This window comes from Ambystoma mexicanum, chromosome 1p, assembly GCF_040938575.1.
Source record: "Ambystoma mexicanum isolate Mex_15411 chromosome 1p, UKY_AmexF1_1, whole genome shotgun sequence".
In the NCBI taxonomy this organism is placed as follows: Eukaryota; Metazoa; Chordata; class Amphibia; order Caudata; family Ambystomatidae; genus Ambystoma; species Ambystoma mexicanum.
Window position 1 is genome coordinate 89,870,402 of NC_090921.1, and position 23,445 is coordinate 89,893,846.

The window sequence follows — 23,445 nt, forward strand, 5'->3', positions numbered from 1 at the left end:
GAGCGCGAGTTCCATCTAAATGGGGATCTGCTCTGTCAGACCACCTTTCCTTGGAGGGGTCTCAAGCAGACCCATAGGGAGAGTCTGGCACAACAGACCCCTCACCCAATACCTGGTATCACCGAGGCCACGGGATGACCTCAGTGAGTGGTCGCACCTCCCTTGGCAGCCTCAGGCAGGCCGCCATTTCCTTCCGCTGCCTCATTCCAGGGTTTGTACACCCTTACTTCCTTATATATTATCTATACATACAACAAAGTAACATCTAATCTGCTTAACATTTCCCCATAATAAACCCCTTTACTTATAAAACTGCACACTCAACTATACATAAATAAACAAACACGAACAGTAATATACAACATATAAAACATGGTCTTTGTACACAGGGGTGGCTGCTGCAGTAAACCCCCCTGTCGTAAATGACTATTGCTGACACGATCGAAGTTGTATTACTTAAGTATTTAAGTACAAGAGTATAAGGTTACCAGGTTGTGACCTCGACCGGTGCTCTCATCATCATCTGTATGGTTCTGCAATCTGGGGATTCCAGAACCATACTACATCATGTGCACCATGGAAACCAAAAATGTACATATATAACATCTCCTCTTCCACAAAATCAACAAATAAGAATGTGTGTGAAATAATTTAATAAAACTAAAACATTTTTTTTTTAACACACAACATTTAAAGGATATGATGTTGATGTTCGTTTTTTCTAGTATAACACCTTGGATTGAAGATTTTATGTGCAGTTCAGTAATACACAAAATCTTTAACGTTTTGTATGATCCTTCTATTTTTTGATGACATACTACTCTTCCTAGCATTCTCTGAACTCTTCCTCCATATCACATCATGATATGATGTCATCACATGACCACTTCTTGCCATCATCGAGGATTACAGATTTATTTGAATATTTCACAACTCTTTGTGGAATCCTGTATTTGAACTCACCACTAAATATTTTCTTTAGTTCCTTGACGCAAACCCAATCTCCTTTAAAAATGCTTTCTCTTACATGTCTATTCTTATCATAATATCTTGTGTATTCAACCTGTCTCTTCTTTACTCGTCTTATAATCTCATCCATATGTATCTCTTTACTCATTTTCAACAAGAGCCAGGCAGGTCTTAGTCTATTAGAGGCCGTTCTTCCCCTCATTAGCGTGAAAGGTTCTTCTTCTGTGACTGAATGTGGGGTAACTCCATGTGTTCAGTGATTCTTTTAAGGTTTCTCTCCATGACAGGCTATTAACAATCGCTAGTTGAATTATACTCTTTATAAATCCATTCATTCATTCTTTCAACTAGCCCATTGGCCATTGGATGGTACAAGGCATCTAGCCCATTTCAACTAGCCCATTGGCCATTGGATGGTACAAGGCAGTTGTTCAATGGCCTTTTCTCTCATAACATTTTGTACTTCTAGCGACATGAATTGGACTCCATTATCCGATATAATTTCCTGAGGTACTCCGACTCGATTGAAAATCTCTTCTAAAAATCTTAAAACTTTGGTTGCAGTAACTGTCTTCTGCTACACCCCACTCTACCCACTTGGATGTATAGCCCATCAAAACTATAATATACACTTGTTGAGGTCCTAACATTTCAAAGGGTCCTGTTATATCAATAGCTAATTTGGTACATATGGTTTTGGGAATTTCTACAGGTTGTAATGGTGTTAGCCGTGCTTTCTTTCCTTTATCACTGATGGCACATGCTGTGCATTCTTTCACTAATTGTTCCAACTGATTCCACATATTTCGGCCATCAATATACTTCTCTTACTCTCCTTTTTGTAAGGCTCCCCCCCACATGGCCCTCATGCGCAATATCCATTATGTTCACTCACAATGATGCCTGTGGGATGATACGATCTCCTCTGTATATGCATGTGCTGTCACAAGAAATGTCATTCCTTATCTTGTCCCACATCTTGATACTCTGGTCAACGTCTTTCCAATCACTTTTGATTGCTTTTTTTAAATACCCTGGTTCAACATCTTCATCTATTGCTTCAGCGCATTCTTTTTTTGGAAAAACTTGGCTTGATGTGTGCTACTACACATTCTGTGTCTTGTTCTTCTACGGATTCATCATTCTTCATGTTGTCATCACCACAGTCCCAAGGTAACCTCGAAATACAATCTGCCACAACATTGGTCTTTCCTGGGGTGTATTTCACTAGAACATTATATTGCATAATGTCCAAAATCCATCTCTTGATCCGTAGTGATGTTAGTTGTGTGCTCTTAGAAGTCAGCACGTGAATTAATGGTTTGTGATCAGTTCTCAATTCAATCAGCGCACCCCAATTTAAACCTTTAAAATGTTCTAAAATCCACCTTACTCCCAGCGCTTCTCTCTCGATGGTGGAATACATTTTCTGCACCTCTCAACATCCTGGAGGCAAAGGCAATAGGTACCACAGTGCCCCCTTGTATCTGTTCGAGAATGCCGCCTAACCCAATGTCACAGCATCTACAGAGATTATGCTTTTCGCACCACAATGTATTTATTTATTTTACATTTTTAAAGCGCTCACACAGCCCACAGGCATCGAGGCGCTGTTACAGGAATTGTTAGTTTTTTTGAAGGGTAATTGTTTTTTTTTGTCTTAGTTGCGTATTTATAACGCGCTTAAACACCCACAGGTTTCTAAGCACGGACCCGGGGATCGAACCTGTGTTGCTTCGTGTCGTCTTCCTTCCAAGGCGCGCACATTGCCGCTGAGCTAACCTCCCGGGACAATCAAACATTTTGAGTGTTGGAGCTGTATTGATGAATCCCTTTAGTTGTTTGAATTCTTCTCTACATTCCTTAGACCATGTAAATCTCATACCTTTACTCATCAATTCTCTCATATGTCTCGTTTTGTCAGAAAAATGATGTATGAATTTTGAATAGTATTCCCTCAACCCCAAAAAACTCTGAAGTTGATCTTTGTTTGTAGGTTCTGGAATACCTAAAATTGTATACACCTAGAGCTTTTTTTGGATGTATTCCTTCAGCATTTATGGAATGACCCAAATAAGTAACTTCATTCTTCTTCATCTTGCACTTCACTATTTTAATCGCGAGACCTCTTTCTTGGATGACTTGTAAAACTCCTAACAATTTTGCGTTGTGCTCTTCTTCAGTCATCACTGATATCAGTAGATCATCTTGGAAATAATGAACTCCTTGGAGACCATCAAACAATTGGTGCATTAATCTCTAAAATATGGCTGCTGTGGATGCCAGTCCAAAAGGCACCCTCTTGTATCTGAATGCCCCTAATGGAGTGATGAAAGACGTGAGGTGTTTTGACTCTTCGTCTAATACCACCTGGTGATAGGCTGATGATGAATCCAGTGTTGTAAAGAACTTTGCCGGCCTCACTGTTGTTAGCATCTCACCTATAATTGATAACAGGCGTCTATTCACCCAAATATTTGCGTTCAAGTCTCCCAGATCTACACACATTCTGATTGATCCATTTGGTTTATGCACAATGACAATTGGCGAAAGCCGTTCTCAGCTTTCTATCGTTTCTATAATGTCTTGTTCACACAGTCTTAATAGTTCCTGCTGCAAAGCTTCCCTTGTGCCTATCAGAATATTCCTCATCTTGTGAACTGTAGGCTTGGCACCCCTTTTCAATACAATTTGATGTTTAAATCCTTTTAATGAACCAATAGTCTCATTGAACACTTTGGGAAAGCTCTTTGCCAAATGTTCACTAGTTTCACAACTCTCTTCAGTGATGCCAAAAATAGGAACATTTTCACCTGGATGAATTCTAATTCGTAAGGAAGCTTGTTCCCACCATCCGACAATTGATCATCCATTTTCAGCTACATACAATTTGCAGTATGTCTTCCTTTCTTTAAAACTTAAATGAACCCATGTGTATCTAATTATGTTGATGGGTGTCTTTCCATACCCAGTGGCTCTTACTCTTGTATCTTTCAAATCTTCTTTTCTTCCTCGCGGTTCTTTCAAATGTTTCTATATCCACCATGGTGTATGGTGAGCCAGTGTCAACCATTACTCTTAATGACACCCCATTTACTAACAGACACCCACAACCCTACACCTCCTTCAGCTGCTGATAATGCTAGGATTTGTACTTGTTCTTCAATCTCATTGGTGATGGACAGCAAACTGCTCGGGCCGGTAATTCCTTCCACCGCTTTTATGTTCGCCATACTGTTCCTTGTAAATTGATTTCCATCTCTTTGTATTCTATTCATGGATTGTGCTCCAGCTCTCCCTCTTCCTCTGGCACTCCGACATACATTCCCAAAATGACCTACATAAGCACACTTATAACACTATGATGAATATGCCGGGCATTCTTTCTCAATGCTAATGTGTCTGTATCTGCCACATTTGTAGCACCTTCCTTGCATTCTATTGGTGGATTCTCTTTCTTTCTTATTACGGTTATATCTGTCTTTTGACATTCTTCAAATCATTACAATTAGATTCTCTTCTTCCCCATCATACGTTCCTAGGTGAAAATCTTGAATGCATCTTATTTCTCCACTTTTTGTTTTGCATTTCCTTCAGGCATTTGTCTCCCAACTCCATTGATCTGGCTACCTCAATAGCTTGTTCCAGGGTTCGGTTTTCACTTGCCATAGGCGTTGTTGAATTTGAGAGAGTCTGCAACTTGTAAAACTAATTGGTCTCTCAAATATTCATCCGCTATTCCCGTAAATTTGCATGTTGATATTAAACCTCTTAGGGAAGCGATGTATGTGTGAACAGTTTCTCCTTTGTTTTGTCACCTGGAAAAAAATGGCATTGTTCTAGTACTATGTTGGTTTTGTTTCCCAAGTGCTTGGTTAATTTAAGTACAGCCAACTCATTTTCTTTTTCCAGAGCCAGCAGCCACCTCCTCAGAACCTTCTTCAACATTAACTGGATCTGGTAATGTCCTGAAAATCCTTATGGCTCCAGCACCTACACAATTCAGTAATGTGGCTTCTTTAAGGTCATCATTGAAGTTGGAACCCCCCCCCATCGCTCTAAGGTATACTTGAAAACTGTACAGCCACTGTTCCCAAGTGCATATTGGATTTCCTGGCTGCGCAAGGAATTGGATTGGGGCAGCAATGTTTTGCATCATTAATTGTTATGTTAATTCGATACTGTTTCTCAACTATGATGCTGCTTGTGATGCTACTGGTCTTATTTGGGCTATTTTCCTGGTAGCTTTCTTCATTGGCATTTTATTTTTATATTATGTTTGAGTTTCACTTCCTTCTTTCATTTGATTTATTCAGTGCACTTATGTAATGTTTGTTATTAATCAGTACAAGTATACATTTGTGCTTGCATTCGCACTTTGTCACAATCTTGCTCGTGCAGTGGTTGAAACGCAACCTTCCTTGTTTTTAAGATGGCCGTCGCACATTTTTTAAAGTTTTTCTAAGATGCTTTTCTCTAACGCACCATTGGATGTCTGCTCGCGCACCGTTCATACGATGCTTCTCCGGTCACGGTTATTTGTAAGTAATTTAACTACTTTGAATTTATACTTTTGTAACGTATAACTCACTGCGCTTTGTCGAATGTGGCTTTGTTCCGACCCTTGTTCAGTTCTGTTCCTTTGCGATATAACGTAATATCTCGTCAGCTCGCACGCTTCAGTTAATGGTTTTTCACCCGAGGACCTCATTGCAACAGCAGGCATCCTCGTCGCCAATTTGTCGTAAATGACTATTGCTGAAACTATCGAAGTTGTATTACTTAAGTAATTATTTAAGTACAAGGTTATAAGGTCCCCAGGTTGCGACCTCAACCGGTGCTCGCTCATCTGTATGGTTCTGAAATCTGGGGATTCCAGAACCATACTACATCATGTGCACCATGGAAACCACAAATGTACATATATAACCCCCGTTTCACAGTACCTTCTTTGTCGGCATCTGGAGTTGGGAGGCTGGATGCTTAGCACTAGTCTGCCCTTGATGACATTTTGGACTGCCCAAACATCCACTACCTAAGACCAAACCAACTCACTGTGCATGACCCCACACTTTAAATGATCCTGGGTAGCCACCTACACGGGTCAGGGTTCACTCGCTGAGGCACACTGGTTGTTCTTAGCGGCCCCAGTGGCCGTGGGGCCGCCTGTCCTCACCACCATAACCCGTAGCTTTATCCATCTTCAGGGTGGTCCCTATAGGCTGGGGAGGCCACCCGCACTCACTGCCGAACCCGCCGTCCCTTCTTCCTGTTCGGTGGCCCCATGCCGTGGGGAGCCGCCTGCGTTACTGTCGCACTCCATTGCGCCATCCTCACTCCAGGCGGTGTCCCCATTGGAGCCCCAGTGATCATGGGGATGCCACTGTGTTCACGACCGTGCCCTGCTGGATTTTCACAGCCCACCTCCTCTACTTTGGGATGGAGGGTGCAGGCCACAGATTAATTACCTGGGCTGCCTCGTTACCGCAACCCAGGGCTGTATACACCCAGGCTGCAATGAAGAGGTAGCCTGGAACTTCAGCACCGCTCTCTTTTCACCTGGGCTGCCTCGTTACCGCAACCCAGGGCTTTATGCACCGAGGCTGCAATGAAGAGGCAGCCTGGAACTTCTGCACCGCTCTCTTCACCTGGGCTGCTTCATTACAGCCACCCAGGGCTGTATGCACCCGAGCTGCTATTGAGAGAACCTGGAACTTCAGCACCGCTCTCTCTTCACCTGGGCAGCCTCGTTACAGCAACCCAGGGCTTTATGCACCCGAGCTGCTATGGAGAGACAACCTGGAACTTCAGCGCCACTCTCTCGTCACCTGGGCAGCCTCGTTACAGCAACCCAGGGCTGTATGCACCCAGGCTGCAATGAAGAGGCAGCCTGGAAATTCAGCACCACTCTCTTCACCTGGGCTACCTTACATGGCCCCACAGATCACCTGCTGGGTCATCCCTCACATGGCCCGGGAAAGGCAGAATCTCCCAGACCCTGACCCTGGGGGGGGGGCAAACTGTGGGAGGACCACATGCGGGAGGACAACCCTCTGGGAAGCAGAGTAGACTCACTAGGTCAGGGCAGGCATTCCCTGTTTCTTTAGCCTCTGCTAACAACCTCTTGCCTCCCTATTCCTATATGGCACTCTGTAGTGTGCGTGTAGAACCTCCAATCATAACCATTCAACAACTGTATTTACATTCCCCTTTGCTTGATAACACTGAGACGAGGAAGAGTACTGGAGTAATGAAGATCACTAGAACCGGAAAGCAAACGCTGCGCTCCAGTTGTTGGAAAGGTTTAACGGGTGCTGGGACATTTAAAAACACCACACCTGGAGAGAAGGAGAGACTCACTTCTCCCTATGTCGGCCGGGACACTGAAGGAGAGCGGGCTGCAGTGCGGTGCGGAGAAGCTGCAGGAGGTGCCATCCAGCGAAGTCTGGAAGCTGAAGGTTTGCTGTGCTTGTGGCACGACAGCTGGAGCGGTTAGGTGAAGGAGGCAAAGCAACCGGTGAACAGGCAGGGGGCGCCCTCCCAGCCGGCAAACAAGCAGAAGCAAGAACAGCAAGACGCGAAGGACGCCGAAGCAGCCGACGGAAACCAGCGAGCCCAGAGAGCAAGGTTGAGACGCTGGGGCGCACTGAGTTTCATGGCAGATGCTGCATACCGTCGCTGCATATCATTAAAGAATCTTGGAACTATATGAAAGAGAAGGTGATTACTGATGAGAAGTGCAAGTCTAGCACCCGCACCCAAATACGGAACAACTTAAGAAAGTCCTGCAGGAGAGTAAACCAGGCATACAGCGAATCTAGGATGCACACCCAAAAGATGGCTAAACTTGCAACTACAGCCATGAGGGAAGCCAGTGGGGAAAACATAAGGGAGGAGAGTGGGGCAGAGTTAAGTGAGTGTGATGAAGATCACCAAGTCAATGACGGTGCCGAGGTGTGCGCTCAACAGCTAGCTCGGTGAGCTGGGCAGTCAGGAGGCAACCGGAAGTAGGCAAGGTACGAGAGATCACCTCAGACGCAGTGCCAGTTGTCCTAGCAGGTTCAGAGTCTACTTGTGTTATGATTTAAAAAGCTGGGCACGTGTCATGGATTTCATGTTAAACTTATCCTTTGTTGTGCTGTTATCGAAAGGGAGAGGTGTTTCGGCGTATGCGAGAGGAAGGATGACAGTGGGGGGAGACGAGTGAAGGCGGACATGGAGGCTGATGTATGGGCCCTGATGAAGGGGTCTACACTTACCTGTGCATGTCGCTTATTACTGCTCCAAAAGCACATTAGGAGGCGCGAGGGAAGAAGGTTGCAGCAAGATGCGGAAGGCTCGGCATCACCTCAGTGTGCTCAATTCAATCTGAAATCAAACGTGCATTACAAACAGCATTCTTCGCTGCTTCTGCCATCCCTGTGTACCAGTCAAAGAAACCTCGAGCCAGTAACAGACATACCATGCCATGCCAGCCACAATACCACCATACACCCTTTAGAATCAGTGGGGAACTCCTGCATACAAATAGGGCATGCGCCCCCAATATGGAGCACGATTTAGGAGGCCAAATGGTTACGAAGCTCAGCTCAATTCGTTTTACATTGTGTGATCTTGGTCAAGTAAGAGTAAATCGTGTTGCTTTGTAACCATTTGGGCTTCATGGTCTCCCGTGGATAAGAGATCCCTTTTGTGGAAATGTCCATTTGTAAACTGCACGTGAAAAACGGGCCTGTGCCGTTTCCCAACTCAAAAGTATTCGCTTGATAGCGCTCAGAAGGATGGCGAGCTGAGCAGAGCCGCCCAGATTCGAAGCTTGGGCCAATAGATCAGAGGCCTATCCATGGATTGGATGCCTTCGTCCAGTGGGCCACAGTCCCCTGGCATGGTTCGCAGATGGAGGGCTGCACAGAGGTAAATTTAGGCCCTTTCACAGAAAAGTAAAGAATGCAAGTGTGCATTTTTGCAAATATATACGAAGCAGATAGTTTCCCGCCGACATGATCACATAGCAACCACGCTTCTCCCCTTACTCCTTTTGCAGATCCGGCAGCGAATTTCAATTGTCTGCCATGTTTTGGTTCTTTTGTGGTGGAGTACACAGACTTGGCCAGTAGGTGGTGCCCCACTCAAACCAATGGAAGGACAAATAGATACTTGTTGCCTGGGAGATTCCCGACCTGTGTTTGCAGCGTCACGAACTATTCCGTGGACCCGGCAGTGGTGGTGGGCCTGCCCGTAGGGGGAGGGGCTGCTGGTGAGGCAGAGAGGGAACACCGGTTTACACCCACCCTGGACCGCCCCCCTAATCACCGCCGGAGCTGACGCAAGCCTGCACAGCTCGAATCACCGCAGGCTTCTCTTTTTAGACTCTAGAATTTGGAGTTTCCAAAAATTGCACCGCTCCAGAGCGCGCTCTGGTGGTGCACAAGTGTTGCTCGGTTGTTAGCAGTACTGCTCTCACTACGCGTTCACTGAGCAGTAGCGCAACCCCAAGACGAGGATGGTTGCCGCGGAGGGCGGGACTCAAGGAGCCCAGCGAATGGGACTCCTCTCTAACCCGTGGTGACTTCACCGTGCTCATAATCCCAGTGGGAAAACATGACGTGCACAGGGGGAATTAGAATGGCATGCTATAATCTGAATTTCCAGGACCAAAAACCCTCTTCTGAGGCGCTCGCGGAGAATTTAGATCGGATACCCAGAATGCAATGCGCCACCTGGATGTGCTCATTTGCATCTCATTTACACCTGAAAGCAGCCCCTCGGAGCGATCTCCAAGAGAGCCCCCTTCTGCTTGGAACCCCATCCACTGGAAACTCCAGGGGCGTGCTGCATGCAGAGAGAGAGGGGGGGGTGCCCTAGAATGCCTAAGAGGTGTCTGGGGTTTATGTTGGTACTCTTGTTCAGAGGAGAATTGCCTAGCATTTCGGTGCTGGACTGCCCCAGGGCAGGACAAAGACTGATATGTTTGGGACATTTCTTCTCTGTGAAAGATAGTGAGCTAAAGACGCTGGGTAAGTCTCTCGTAACCAGGACTAATGTCTGGCAGAGGGACTCCCAGGACCCCCCTTGTTAATTTGCATATTCAAGTAACTTTGGGTCTCACCCTAAGTTACTAGGGCAATCCAGACGTGGACCCCTTGCTCACTATTCTTAGAGAGGCACAGATCCACCCTACTGATGAGGTCCAACCAGACCGAAACACGTGTCTGGGGTTTCTGTTGGTACTCTTGTTCAGAGGAGAATTGCCTAGCATTTCGGTGCTGGACTGCCCCAGGGCAGGACAAAGACTGATATGTTTGGGACATTTCTTCTCTGTGAAAGATAGTGAGCTAAAGACGCTGGGTAAGTCTCTCGTAACCAGGACTAATGTCTGGCAGAGGGACTCCCAGGACCCCCCTTGTTAATTTGCTCATTTGCATCTCATTTACACCTGAAAGCAGCCCCTCGGAACCCCATCCACTGGAAACTCCAGGGGCGTGCTGCATGCAGAGAGAGAGGGGGGGGGGTGCCCTAGAATGCCTAAGAGGCCCCGCTTCTTTCCACACATTATAGCTGCGCAGAGGCCAGGGTGGGTCGACGTTTGTGCAGCGGTGCCAAATGCCCACGGGTCACGAGGACCACCAATTCAGCCACGGACTCTACATTATTTTTCAAATTTAAAAAAATCATGATTATAATAAAAACCTTTTTTAAAAAAAATAAGTGCATACTAACATACTTTAGACGGAAAATGCCCAACTACAAATCCCCCACCCAGCTGTTGGTTAAAAGGTGAAGGAGGGGCTTCGTTTGCAGGGACTTTAAATGTCATCAGAAGGCAATCTCTTTCCCTCGCTTTACATCTGCCCTGCAAGGCCGGCACATCACAGGTAGGGAGGTGCCCACGAGCCAAATGCAGGGCAAGGCCCTGCCTGCGGCTGGCAAAGCAAAGGGATTCACACACTGGCGAACCCAGAAGCCCCTCAACAAGGCAGTGACTCGCTCACCCACACAGCAGGCCGGCCTGGACCACCACCCGAGTGTGTGTGCAAGGTGCACACTGCTGCAGGGGCACGCACGCACGCACACTTCACCTAGTGTAGAAACTACGGGACCAGTGCCTGGCCTCTGGCACCCACATGTACTAGCGACCACTGGCGGCTGCTATTATAGGAAGGGAGTACATATTTGCCACAAGTATGCAATAGCGACCCAGTGTAACGAGCGATCCCGAACCGATTAAAGGCGAGGAGCGGGGGATCCCCCCCACCACCCCTCAAACATTTTTGAATAATGTATTCAAATGGTGCATTAAATAGACATGTTTTTGTGAAACGTGTAAAAAGCCAGACACTTTGCAATGGATTTTGTTTGGTAACTCATGGAAATATCCAACAGATGCAAGTCACCAAGAGGACACAGAAGCATTTCCCAATGTATGTTCATGCCTTTCCCCACAATGTACCCTAGTGTAAAAAAACCTCACTTTGCCCATACATTTCCATGCTGGCTGCACCAATATATTCCAGTATTTCCATATAAAAACATACTTATGTTTGCTTTGCGTGAAATGCCAGTAATGATACTAAAAGAAAACGTGTCCAAGCTGGCCCTGCTAACATATACCAGTACCTCCAGATAACATCTTCCTGTTGGCATTACCATTAAAAGTAGCAAGAAGCAAAGATTAGGTGAAAACCCAATCATACAGCCGCTCTCTGGAATCCCATACTGGGTTCTATATTAGTTGTAATTTCACTATGTATAGTTACTTCGATCCAATTCTTGAAAAAATACAAAAGTCAAATATATAGTGATTTTTCAATGTTGAAAATTATTTTATAGAAAGAAGTGACTAGTAGCCACCAAAATTGTTCTTCGTGAGAAAGAGATTGCCATAAATCACTCTATCTGAAGACTTATTTTTGTGCCAATGCATTTCGGAATATAACAAATTCCTTCATCAGGGCAAGTCTGATGTAGGTGAGTAATGGCGAAATCTATGTTTCAGAGGTCAGGCTGCTCCACCGTGTACGGCGAGCAGGTGCATATGTAAAGAACGAAGCGGAGAAGTTCTCTCAGCGTCTGCTCAAAGCAGACTGTCTTCGTTGCATTACCATTAAAAGTGCCATATCACAATAAGAAAACATGCCTAAACTGGGTCCAAGGTAGGCCAGTCTAGAAGTAGAAGTACACTTATGCTGGCTTTGTCATAGATTCTCAGTAAACAAATGTAATGCAGCAGAAAGAAATATCTAGGCTGCCTGCATCAAAATGACAGTCTAGCCACGTAATAACATATCATGCTTGCTAACTTTATCATAGAGGCCAGGTACAAAATGTGAAGCCACAGTATGAAATGGCTAGACTGGCTGCCCTAAAATGCCAGTCTAGCCACATAGTACACCTCAAGTTTGCTTCATGCCATGTAACTTCAGCAAAGGTTAACATTGCTCCCACCCCCAGAGACTTGCACGACACAATAACATTCATACCCATTCACCCACCAGTCACATACCCATACATCTTCTCTCACATTCATTCACACTGTATTCTCCACAGATGCACCCACCCAGAACATTCAGTTACATGCATATTTTTTATTTTATTGTTTAAAGCACAGACCTAGCTCGAGAGCAGTGGAGCGTAGTGCAGTGTTGATATCCAGCATTTGGGCTGCCATCTTTTAATAGCAGTGCAGTACTGGGAGGTACTGGGAGGTTTGTGCATCGGTATGTGCATGCATTGGAATTAGTTCTTTGTCAGGTGTTGTTGAAAGTGCCATGTTCTGAGAGATTTGTGAAATTGATGAATTGTGAGCCAACACCGGGATAGAGTTCCAGAGGATGGGTGCATGACAAGAGAAGGATTGTTTGCGGGTCATCTCTTTGCAGACGAGTTGCGATTCAAGCCTGTTGGTTGATTTGCCGTGCAAGGAGTGTGTGCCACAAGATATGTGGAGCCTAGCCACCAGGTACACTGGTCTGCTACTAGTGGCTGCTTTGTAGATGATACTTGCAGTCTTGAACAGTATTCTGGCTTGGAGTGGAAGTCAATGTAGTTCGCGTAGGATGGGGTAATTTGGTCAAATTCCTGTGCTCCCGTAATAAGATGCGCTTTAGCGTGGTGGATTGCCTTTAGGGGATCTAAGTGAGCAGCTGGGATCCTCTAAGTCAGGAGAGCATTTCCCCCATTGATGTACGAAACCACAAGGGCCTGAACTACGGTCCAGAAGTCCTGCGGTGGGATGAGGGTTACATTTTTCAAAAGGTAAAGATTCTGAGCGAGGCTATTTGGGCCTTCTTGGAGATGTGTTTCTGTAAGGACAGATTGCTATCAATTTTGAAGACTAAGTATTTTGCAGAGTCTGAGTTGTATATCAAATCCTTCTAGGCGCTTCTCATTGAGCCATTGTTGAAGAAAAATTGTTGGATGGGATTAGTTTCAGGTAGGCAGTCAACATGCAGGACTGGATAATGACTAGGTAATTGCAGAGGCGAATGATGTCCTACATGCTATTTACTATCATGTGCAACTGAGTATCGTCTGTGTATTGGTGGGTGGCTATACTGGGATCTTTGAGGAGAGTGCCCAGAGGCTCCATGTAAAGATTAAAAAGGATTGGTGAAAGGATGGCGCCTTGAGGGACACTGCAGGAGAACTGGAGTCGGTTAGAACACTAGTCATTCTGGACAGCCTGGTGTCTGCCTGAGAGGTAGGAGGTAAACCAATTCAGGACAGTGCCAGAGAATCCCAACCTGTCAGCAAGGAGGGAGAGAAGAATGCAGTGGTCGACAGTGTTGAATGCAGCCGAGAGGTTAAGGAGGATGAGGCGGCATGAATCGCCCTTATCCTTGATTTGGAGGGCTTCATCCACCACCTGAATGGTGGCTGTCTCAATGCTACACTTTGGGAGAAATCCTGAATCATAGTCATTTAGGCAGTGGAGTTGTTCAATTCTGGTGAGTAGTTGGGAAGCAACAACCTTTTCCAAGATTTTGGCAATAAATGGGAGGTTAATAATTGGTCTGTAGTTGGCCGGGTCGTTTGGATCTAGGGTTGGCTTTTTCAAAAGAGGTCATATGAGACCAGTCTTGAGGGTGTCTGGGAATGATACTTCTGGAGTCATGCATGATGCTGCAGAGGAGCGCATGGAGCTCTGGGCCCGTTAATTGTTTAATGATGGAGGCCGGAATTATATCGTCAGAGTAAGAAGTAGGTGTGAGGGAGCAAAATTTGAAGGAGATCCGGGGAAAGACGTGAGAATTCAGTCCAGAGGGGAAGTGTGTGTGCCGGGGTGCAGGGGATGCTAATGCTGTGAGAAGGCGTTTCAATGGTCAGATTTTGTCTATTTTTTTAAAATAAAAAATGTGTAGATTCTGTCGTCTTTTTCCTGAGTTGCTGGTACCTCGGGGTAGTGTTTGATACAATGCTTTCCTACTTTATGAAGGGCTTTGTTACTGTTACAGGATGCCACTATGGTGGTCGAGTAGTAAGCAGCTTTGGCCTCTAATCAGAATCCTACGGTTTGCACGCAGAGATTTGAGGATGGCGAGGTCTCCAGAGTTATGGTTTTTGCACAATCATTTATCTAGGGCTCTGATTGAGAGTTTGTTGGAGGCCATCTCGGGGGTGTACCATGGGGCGGATAGTTTGGTTTTAGCCGGGGCACGAGTATCCACCAGTTTCATAGCAGAGTTGCTGAATAATTCCCAGAGGCCCAAAGCATTCCCTGTGGTGGGGCAGTCTGCAAGGTTTGCTTCTAGCTCATTGACCGGGCATGTTTTGAATGAGGATTGTTGAGTGAGGGGGCGTTTGTGATGCTGGAAATGCATCGGAGGGACAGGGCCTCCGTATGCTTGTCCTTTACTGTTTTTATCGTGTGTTCTGTTATGTTTTCCGCGCAGGAGTTCATGTGGGACTCCTGGCAGTGCAGCTCTCTCTTTTGGTTTGGTGAATGGACCCGTGGGATACCCTTATGGCACCCATGGGTGGGGGTACAACCCTGTGCCCCATGTGTATGTTTTTGGGCACCTGTGGGTGGCCCGCAGAGCAGGGTATGGGCTGGTGGCAGCTCCAAGCTGAATTTGACAGGTACGCGGAGTATCCTCCATTTTGGGGATACCCCGGCCCTGCCATTGGGATCAGTTGATTCCTGATGGAAAACAAGATGGCCCCTGTGGCCTCTTGCTTTCTATTACCTATTACCTTGTTTTACCAAAGTCCTGGGAAGCCCCGACTATGTCCCTTCCCCCTAACTGGCTGTTAGGTGGAAGTGCCATATATGGTGTTGTTGTGAAGGCCCGGCCAGACTAGCTGGAGCCTTCCAAGTGATGTATGTTGTGGGTAACCTCCTGTGGGTGGGACCAGGGTGAATAGAGTGTGTGACGAATATGCATTCTGTGTTGTGGATGTCTAGTATCTGGTGGTTGACACAATGACTGAGACAGCCCTGCCCGAAATCAGTATGAATGTAGTTTGGAGTGTTGAATGGCTCGGTACTTGTCCCAATACACATAACTTGTTGTGAATGTCTTGAGAGAAGTGAATGGCCTGAATAACTTGTGTGCCTGATTGGCTGCCTGCCTGCCTGCATGAATGAATGCCCTTAGTCGTGATTGGATGCTTGAGTGTGACCCAGCGGAATTAATGGGAGATCAACAGTATATCTGGGGACCTCTCACTGCTAGGAATCGTGTTCAGAAGCTGAAGTCCACTACGACGAGTAACTGGAGTAACTGAAGCTTGAACTTGAAGCGCTGCTGGACGAGAAGAATTGCTGTTGCTCTCCTTCACAATCTGAAAGCTGCTGTGTCTCCAAGGACTGACCCAGAGAGGCCCTGGTAAGGCGCCTTCTTCCCGAGCTACGAGGGACCATCGTGCACCAGCTGATCTTTGCCAAAGCTCCCTGGTAGACAGACCTTCGACAGGCTGCCGACCTGAGACGGGGACTGCCGCAGAATCTCAAAGAGACGCACCCGGACTGTTGTCCGCCACCGTCGACGACCACCGTCGCCGACCGGAGCCGCTGTGCTCCCGTTTGCCTAAGAACTTCAATTGATCATCGGACGCTCTCGTCTGCATCGTCGCCCGCTTTCTCCCTCTGGAAAAGGCCCGACCGTCGAAGCGCCGAGGAGCATCCACCGGTGGGTGTCCCGCCACCTAAACACCACAGAGACGCCGACGACTCGACGCCCTTGCTGGGCCACAGTTTTTCATCATCTCTTTGCGGTCCAGAACTATTGTCACCGAGGTGCCCCGCACGCCTCTTCCTTGCAGGACGCCAACGCTCTGTCGTCGACGAGCACCGCTAGGAACGAAGCTGCCACTTCACCACCGTAGTTCAACCTGTTCTCCGTCGGACGTTCGACGACCTGTGACTCCTGCCTTAAAGGGAGGGCACTCAAGAAGGGCCGTCAATTCCCTGACGCCTCTCGACGATACGGGGCTCCTGCTTTAAAGGGAGTCACTCAAGAAGGATCGGTCAACGCATCGTCGGAGAACTCTACTCCACCAGGTACATTGGGGGAGTAAAACCTTAATAGGAGGAAATAAGACTATTGAACAATATATGGACTGGGCTTGTGGTATATATATCTTTATTTTACAGGTTGCCCAGGTGGGGGGGGGGGGGGTCTCCACACAGAACTGTGCCTAGCAGTAGGGGTCAGCATTCTGCCTATTGTTTCAACCATCTTACGTTCCTTCCTATCTCTATTGCTGGTTTCCTCGTTATGGATCTGTATGACATTTTAACCGTTCAGTTGATGCCCTTTAATGAGATTTGATAACATTAGTGGTACCACTTTAAAATTGTATATATTTATCATTATTGACTTCCGAGTACAAAGTGCGTTATTGTGATCATGTACATACCTTTGAATATTAATTATATAAAGACTGTGTTTTCAGTAATACAGTGTGTGGACATTCCTTTGTGGGGGTTCGGGGACTACACTGTACTTAAGAACCAGCCTGCATCACCTCCTGAGAAGCTAGGCCTTGATTGCTCGACTACGTTACCAATAAAAGAGAATCTTGGCTGGGGTCCTCTGTGCCTCTCCTCTACCATATAGAGAGCGGAAGTACAGACACCCCCTACCAGTCTTTACAGCGTTTAGCCTAATCTTTTGCGAGCCGTAGTTGAGTGGGTGACTGATAATGGAATGGCAGCATAGTCAGAAGGAGATTATGTGAAGACCAAGTCTAGATTGTGCTCTTCCCCCACGCACAAGGCAACAATTTGATTAAGGTCCAATGAAGTGGTCAGCTTCTAAAATCACAGAGAAAGACATTATTTGAATGTGCTAATTTGGCGTTGGAGATGTCTGCAATGAAGGAGTCACTAATGTGAGGTGGTCTGTAGTTGAGGTGGAAGGTGATAGATTCCTTGTGTGATAGAGGGAACTGGCAGGCAAGGGTTTCAAATTAGCTTGTTCTGGGAGAGGGGATGATGGAGAATGGCCAATCGCTCCTGTTGATGATTGCCACTCATCCTCCTACCCTTCCTGGCCAGTCGGCATGTTGGGTGCGGTATCCTTGGGGTAGGAGGACATCGTAAACATGTGGAGAGGATGGGATAAACCATGTTTCAGTGATTAACAGGGCATCAAGGTTGTTGTATGCAATGAGGTCAGTGATCTCTGCAGCATGAGCGACTGCTGAGCGAGCAATGATCAACAAGAAAAGGCATATTCATGTGGTCGGTGGGTGTTGGATGGGGAAAGGGCAATATTGATTAGGTTCGCTATGGTAGCTTGCTGGGGGTGACCAGGACTCTTGGCCATTCGAACCCTACTGAGAGAGGGGCTGGGTTGTGGCGGGAGGAGACACATGGTGATGTCTTTTAGTGAGTGGTAGTAATAGCGATTAGTTTGTAGGTGAAATACAGGATAGCGATTCAGGCCTATAACCCAAACAGGTGAGGTCCTCATCATGTCCTTTGCTGAGGACGCCGGCAATGAGGACCCATTCACTACCCTGTCACTCACCCATACGCCTTCTCTGTAGTCCATCAAACTGCATTCTCCACATTGCATCCAACCAGAACATTCAAATTCATACCCATTCTCTCATCCATAGACTGCCTCTCACTTCCACTCAGACTGCATACTCCACACAAGCACGCACCCACCTACAACATTCATACCCCCTCACCTGTCACTCATCCATAATCATCCTCTCATAGTCACTCACACTACATTCTACACACAGATTGATAAGTTTAAGAATGGCATTGGTGGCGTGCTGTTTTATTACCGCCCTGGTAGTGCACATGAGGGTCCACGGGTGCTAGGGTAGTGTAAGGCACATTGAAAACACCCCGTAGCTGTAGTTCAGGAGATGAGTTGAGTGTAGTAGTGCTTAGTGCCGTAATCGCAACGTGCAGAAGAATGACAACAACGTCGCGATATTAGCAGAGCAATTAAGCGGACACCCAAAGTGAAAGGTGGAATTAGAATGGGAGATCACTTGGGTCCTACGCAAATAGGCGACTCAATGTCAGAAAACGGGTGGGGGAGAGCTTCCGCTTACCTCTCGGCTTGTAGAGCTCTGCTGGAGACTAGTGTTCCGCATTCGCGCATGTGCAGCAGGGAAGGTTGTGAATAAAGCAAACTTTATTTTACTGCGTATCGCATACCCGAGGCAGTAGTTCAGATACACAAGCTTCGGAAAAATTCTGGGCCAGTAGGAAAATGATGGCACGTACACTATAAAGTGTCTATTAGATTAAAAAGATAATGCCAGCTGCGAGGCATGATTGAAGGCGTGCAAAATAGATAGAAAGTAAGCACGCACATGAGGCAAATATTGCAGTTTTTAAAAAATGTTTCACATCAGGTGGGCGAAATGTATGTGCAAAAATATATACAGCACCCGTAGGTACAATCTAAAGGGACAATGATATCAATTGATTAGGCATAGATATTTCTCGGGGGTGTTTCCTAGAGAGGCATATACAATAACTATGAAAAAAACTGCTTTTGACCTAGATGAGCGGTAGGACGGGGGGGGGATAAGGATTGCATCAACAAGTAACGCAAATGGGAACAAGAAACAATGAGGAACGTACGCCGCATTTGTTTCAATGTTAACACAAATAACAATTGAACATGGTTCGATCAGAGATGCATTTGAAAGAACACAGTAAATGACCGGGAACAAAAAGCAAAAAAAAAAAGACACCAGTGATTTTAGCATAGGTATTGCTTAAAATAACAAAGCATATGTCTGCAAGGATAAATGGCATCTGGACATGGTGACAATAACATCCTTTGGAGACAGGTGCAACAGTTATTTTCCAAAAGTGGCACAGATAGAGAAAGTGCCACAGAAACACAGTGTGAGCAAGGTGCTAGGTTGCAGAGGCGGGCGGCTAATCTATTGTGTCTGCCAAATGAGTGCCTGTCTATAATGTTGGTAACAGTGTTCTTTAAATTGTTAGGTGAAGAATAAATTCCACTCCATCGATATGTTGAGACGTTTTTTCACAGAGTCCAAATGATAAATCCATTGTTCTTCCAGTTTGCGGAGTGTCAGGTCACGATTACCACCGCGAAAGGAATTTTTTGCTGTTTGCAGAATAAACCAGAAAATATCATTGTGGCTGTGTTTTTTTTGGTCTTGAAGTGTGCCACCATTGGTTTATCTTCTGTCAAGTTTTTGATGCACGATTTGTGTTTGCATATCTGTTGCTTAATGGCATGTTTGCATTTGCCTATATATAGTAGGTTGCAGGGGAATTTTATGGCATAAACAGACCACATGGTGTTGCAGTTGGTGAAAGTGTTAAAGGTCCAGCTTCTGCCATTGAGGTCTATTTCCTGTATGTTGTTGGTGAGGCAACATACCGAGCAAGTCCCACATCTGTGATGTCCTTCTACAGGTGGAAGGTTCCAGGGAGTTTGTTGCGGATTAGGTGGGTGGCTTGGTTCTTCAGAAGTGTGGACTAGGTGCCCTTTAAAGTTTCTACTACGTTTGAAAGAAAAACACGTTTTTTCTGGTTTGAAGGATTCTGTTGACAGTGTGCCCCAATGTCGAAGTACCGCCTTTCTGAGTGGATTGCTTAGAGGTGTGAACATTGTTACACATGTAATTTTGTCCTTCGGTTTTTCTCTGGTTGCTGGGGTAAGGCAGGACTCTCTATTTGCATGTTTTTCTCTTTTTCTGGCTCTTCGAACAATATGTCCAGGGTATCTGCGTTCTTTGAGGCGCGTGGATAGTTCGATGCTTTTGGTATCGTGGTCACTTATTGTTGTACATGTGCGTCTTAATTTCAAAAATTGACTGTAGGGCAAGTTCTCTTTGAGGGGAAACTTTTATATTCCAGGAGGGTGTTCTTTGACATAGGTTTTCTGTATAGGGTAGTCCCTAAGGTGTTATTGTTGGCTTTATAGATTTCTAAATCCAGAAATGGTATGCGCATTTTTTCGTGATGTATCGTGAACTTGATGCATGTATTCCTTGTGTTTAACCATTCTGGAAAGTCGAGTAGTAGTGTCTCTGTTCCTTTCCAAATCATGAACACATCGTCTATATAACAATACCAGCACCATACATTGGCCTTGCGGCTGGCATTATCTTTTTAATCTAATAGACACTTTATAGTGTACGTGCCATCATTTTCCTACTGGCCCAGTATTTTTCCGAAGCTTGTATCTGAACTACTGCCTCGGGTATGCGATACGCAGTAAAATAAAGTTTGCTTTATTCACAACCTTCCCTGCTGCACATGCGCGAATGCGGAACACTAGTCTCCAGCAGAGCTCTACAAGCCGAGAGGTAAGCGGAAGCTCTCCCCCACCCGTTTTCTGACATTGAGTCGCCTATTTGCGTAGGACCCAAGTGATCTCCCATTCTAATTCCACCTTTCACTTTGGGTGTCCGCTTAATTGCTCTGCTAATATCGCGACGTTGTTGTCATTCTTCTGCACGTTGCGATTACGGCACTAAGCACTACTACACTCAACTCATCTCCTGAACTACAGCTACGGGGTGTTTTCAATGTGCCTTACACTACCCTAGCACCCGTGGACCCTCATGTGCACTATCAGGGCGGTAATAAAACAGCACGCCACCAATGCCATTCTTAAATTTATCAATCTGTAGGTTCACTGCGAATGGGACTCAATGCAGTGTGCGCTCACACTATGCCCCGCCTTTCCGATTAATTCCTAGGCCCCCGCCTGATAATTGTCCGGCATTACACCCCGGAAGCCTGGAAACAGCATGCCACCCTCGCAATTTTTAAACAACAGTGCTTGTTTCTACAAATCTGCACGTTCATTACGCCTGTGTCACTTCAGTACTGTATGGGACACTATGTTCCCATGTCTGATTTAATACTAGGCCCCCGCCTTAAAATTATACTGCAATTCATACTGGGAGCCTGGACCCATTCACCTGCTGCTTCCGAATATCTCATGCAAGCAGCCACGCTGAATTCATTGCCATCTGAGTATGAATAGACCTCGTGAAGCCAAGTAGGCTCCGAGGCTCTATATATATCTGCAATCTAACCTTTGCACTAAACTGCTCTATCTCTGAGCTAATATTAAGCCTTTCTCTCATCAGATACCAGCCTCTGCCATATCTAAATTGAACTGCTGGCCTGTACTAGCGACATCAGAAACCACTCTATATATATTCAAGACGCCACCCAAATGGTAGGTCACCTCTTACATTGTCTCCCGTTCCCCGATTGCTCCATAGGAAGATCACATTTTAAAACACGCCCTTTTCATTTTTAACCCTCTAGGTCAACCAAGTCCCATTTGTCCACCTCTATACAACTTACCAGAGTTCCGATGACAGTTCGGCACCCACAGTAACCATGCTCAATCAATGAAGTAGATGTGGTTTTTGCATTTCTTTCCGAACCAGAAACACCCATCATAGGCGTCGACAATAATTGCATGCTGCTACTGACAAAGCAGTACATGAAATTTGCACTTGGTTGCTACTAACTCACCATTATTTGACTTGGTTTCTTTTTATTTCTACATTATGTTGTTTAGGCATCTTGCCATATTTTTTTAATTGTTGAGTCATTCATTAAATTTTGTTTTATGATATACTTACCCCCTTGTGATCCTTGAATTAGCACATGCGTAAGCTATCCTCACTGTAACACAGGTGCACCCTCGCCATTTTTCTACAAATCTGATGTTATAATATGCACTGTACCAGTATTTAAAAATTGCACTGTGAATATTAGGCCTTTTCCCCCCATTCAGGATTCTCAAACTTAGGTGCGTCTTCTCTCCTGTCTTAAAATGTGCATTTTGTGAACTCTTCAATCCTGAGTGTAGTCTTCTTGCCCCACTGCTCAATTTGCTTGCCTCTCGCGTCCTTTCTGCCTACTCTAGTGTCCTTCGCTAGTGTCTCCTCCTCTCCCTTCAACCCCTCTTCTCCTCTCCCACCTACTCTATGGTGCTCTCCCTCTCGACCATCTTCTCCAAATGCTTCTCTATTGACTATCCTGTTCTCTTCACTAAATCTGGTAGGAAAAAGTTTTAAAAGCACATGCGTGTCTCCAACCCAGGCCTCTCTATCGCTGACACCTACACCAGTGCCTCCTCCAAGGAAACTCACCGACATCCTCTGTCGTTTTTTCGTCAGACCTATGGACCCTTCATACGGTCTCTGTGCCCTCTCCCTTCACCTCCTCGCCCATTAATGGTGGCACCCGGTGGAATGCCCTCCTGTCCTCCCTCCACTTCTCAAACGTCATCATTATTGTCTATGTGAATGGTACAGTCTTGGTCCAAGGCCCTCAGGCCAACCTTCTCCTCTTCGACAGATGCTTCTCGCGCCTCATCAATTTCCTTTCTTCTCCTGCTGTCCACTCTCCCCGCCTCCATCGCCTACCCCTGCTGTCTCCTCCTTGGCTACCTTGCCCTCTATTCCTTCCCCTTCTGCCCCGCGCCTGGGCTTCCTCTGCAGGGCGTACCTACGAATTGTACCCCTTCCCGGTAGTCTTTCAAGGATGGCAAACATCTCCATATTGCCACTCTAAGCTCTTGCTCAGCTGTCAAACACTCTTCCAACATCTGCCACCTTCTAGAGGAACTTCACCTCGATGTCCTCGGTCTCACCGAGAGATGGTTCATGGCCAGCTCCGTCACAAGCTTTGACACTCTCCTCCCTGACGGCTAAAGATCCTCTCCGCGTCCAGGTCCAACCGTTCCAGAGGGGGTGCAGCCCTGATCTTCCCAGAGTGGGTTCCTGCCTCTATCATTCCTACGCAGGCCTACTCATCTTTCGAATGCCTAGTCTGCAGGCATTCTCTCTCTCCTAGCCATTCCCTTACTGTGGCTACCATCTATCGGCCACCTAGTTAGATCTCCTCCTTCCGCTCTGAGTGGGCGGACCTCTCCTCTTCACTTCTTGTCTCGACCACTCAACTCCTTCTGGGAGACTTCAACATCCACCTGGACTCTTTTGCGACCTTTGCGACTCTCTCACTCTCTATTCCTCCCTCTGGCCCGA

At 46.2% G+C, this 23,445-nt stretch overlaps 1 protein-coding gene and 1 non-coding gene across 2 annotated transcripts in view; both read right to left on the reverse strand.

The window, feature by feature from the left end:
• Positions 1–23,445, reverse strand: part of RNF167 (ring finger protein 167) — a 548,009-nt gene that overhangs the window by 294,381 nt on the left and 230,183 nt on the right. The window lies entirely within an intron of this gene.
• LOC138461822 (U4atac minor spliceosomal RNA) lies at positions 9,354–9,477 on the reverse strand. The gene has a single exon (XR_011264433.1). It is a non-coding gene; the product is annotated as a U4atac minor spliceosomal RNA (small nuclear RNA).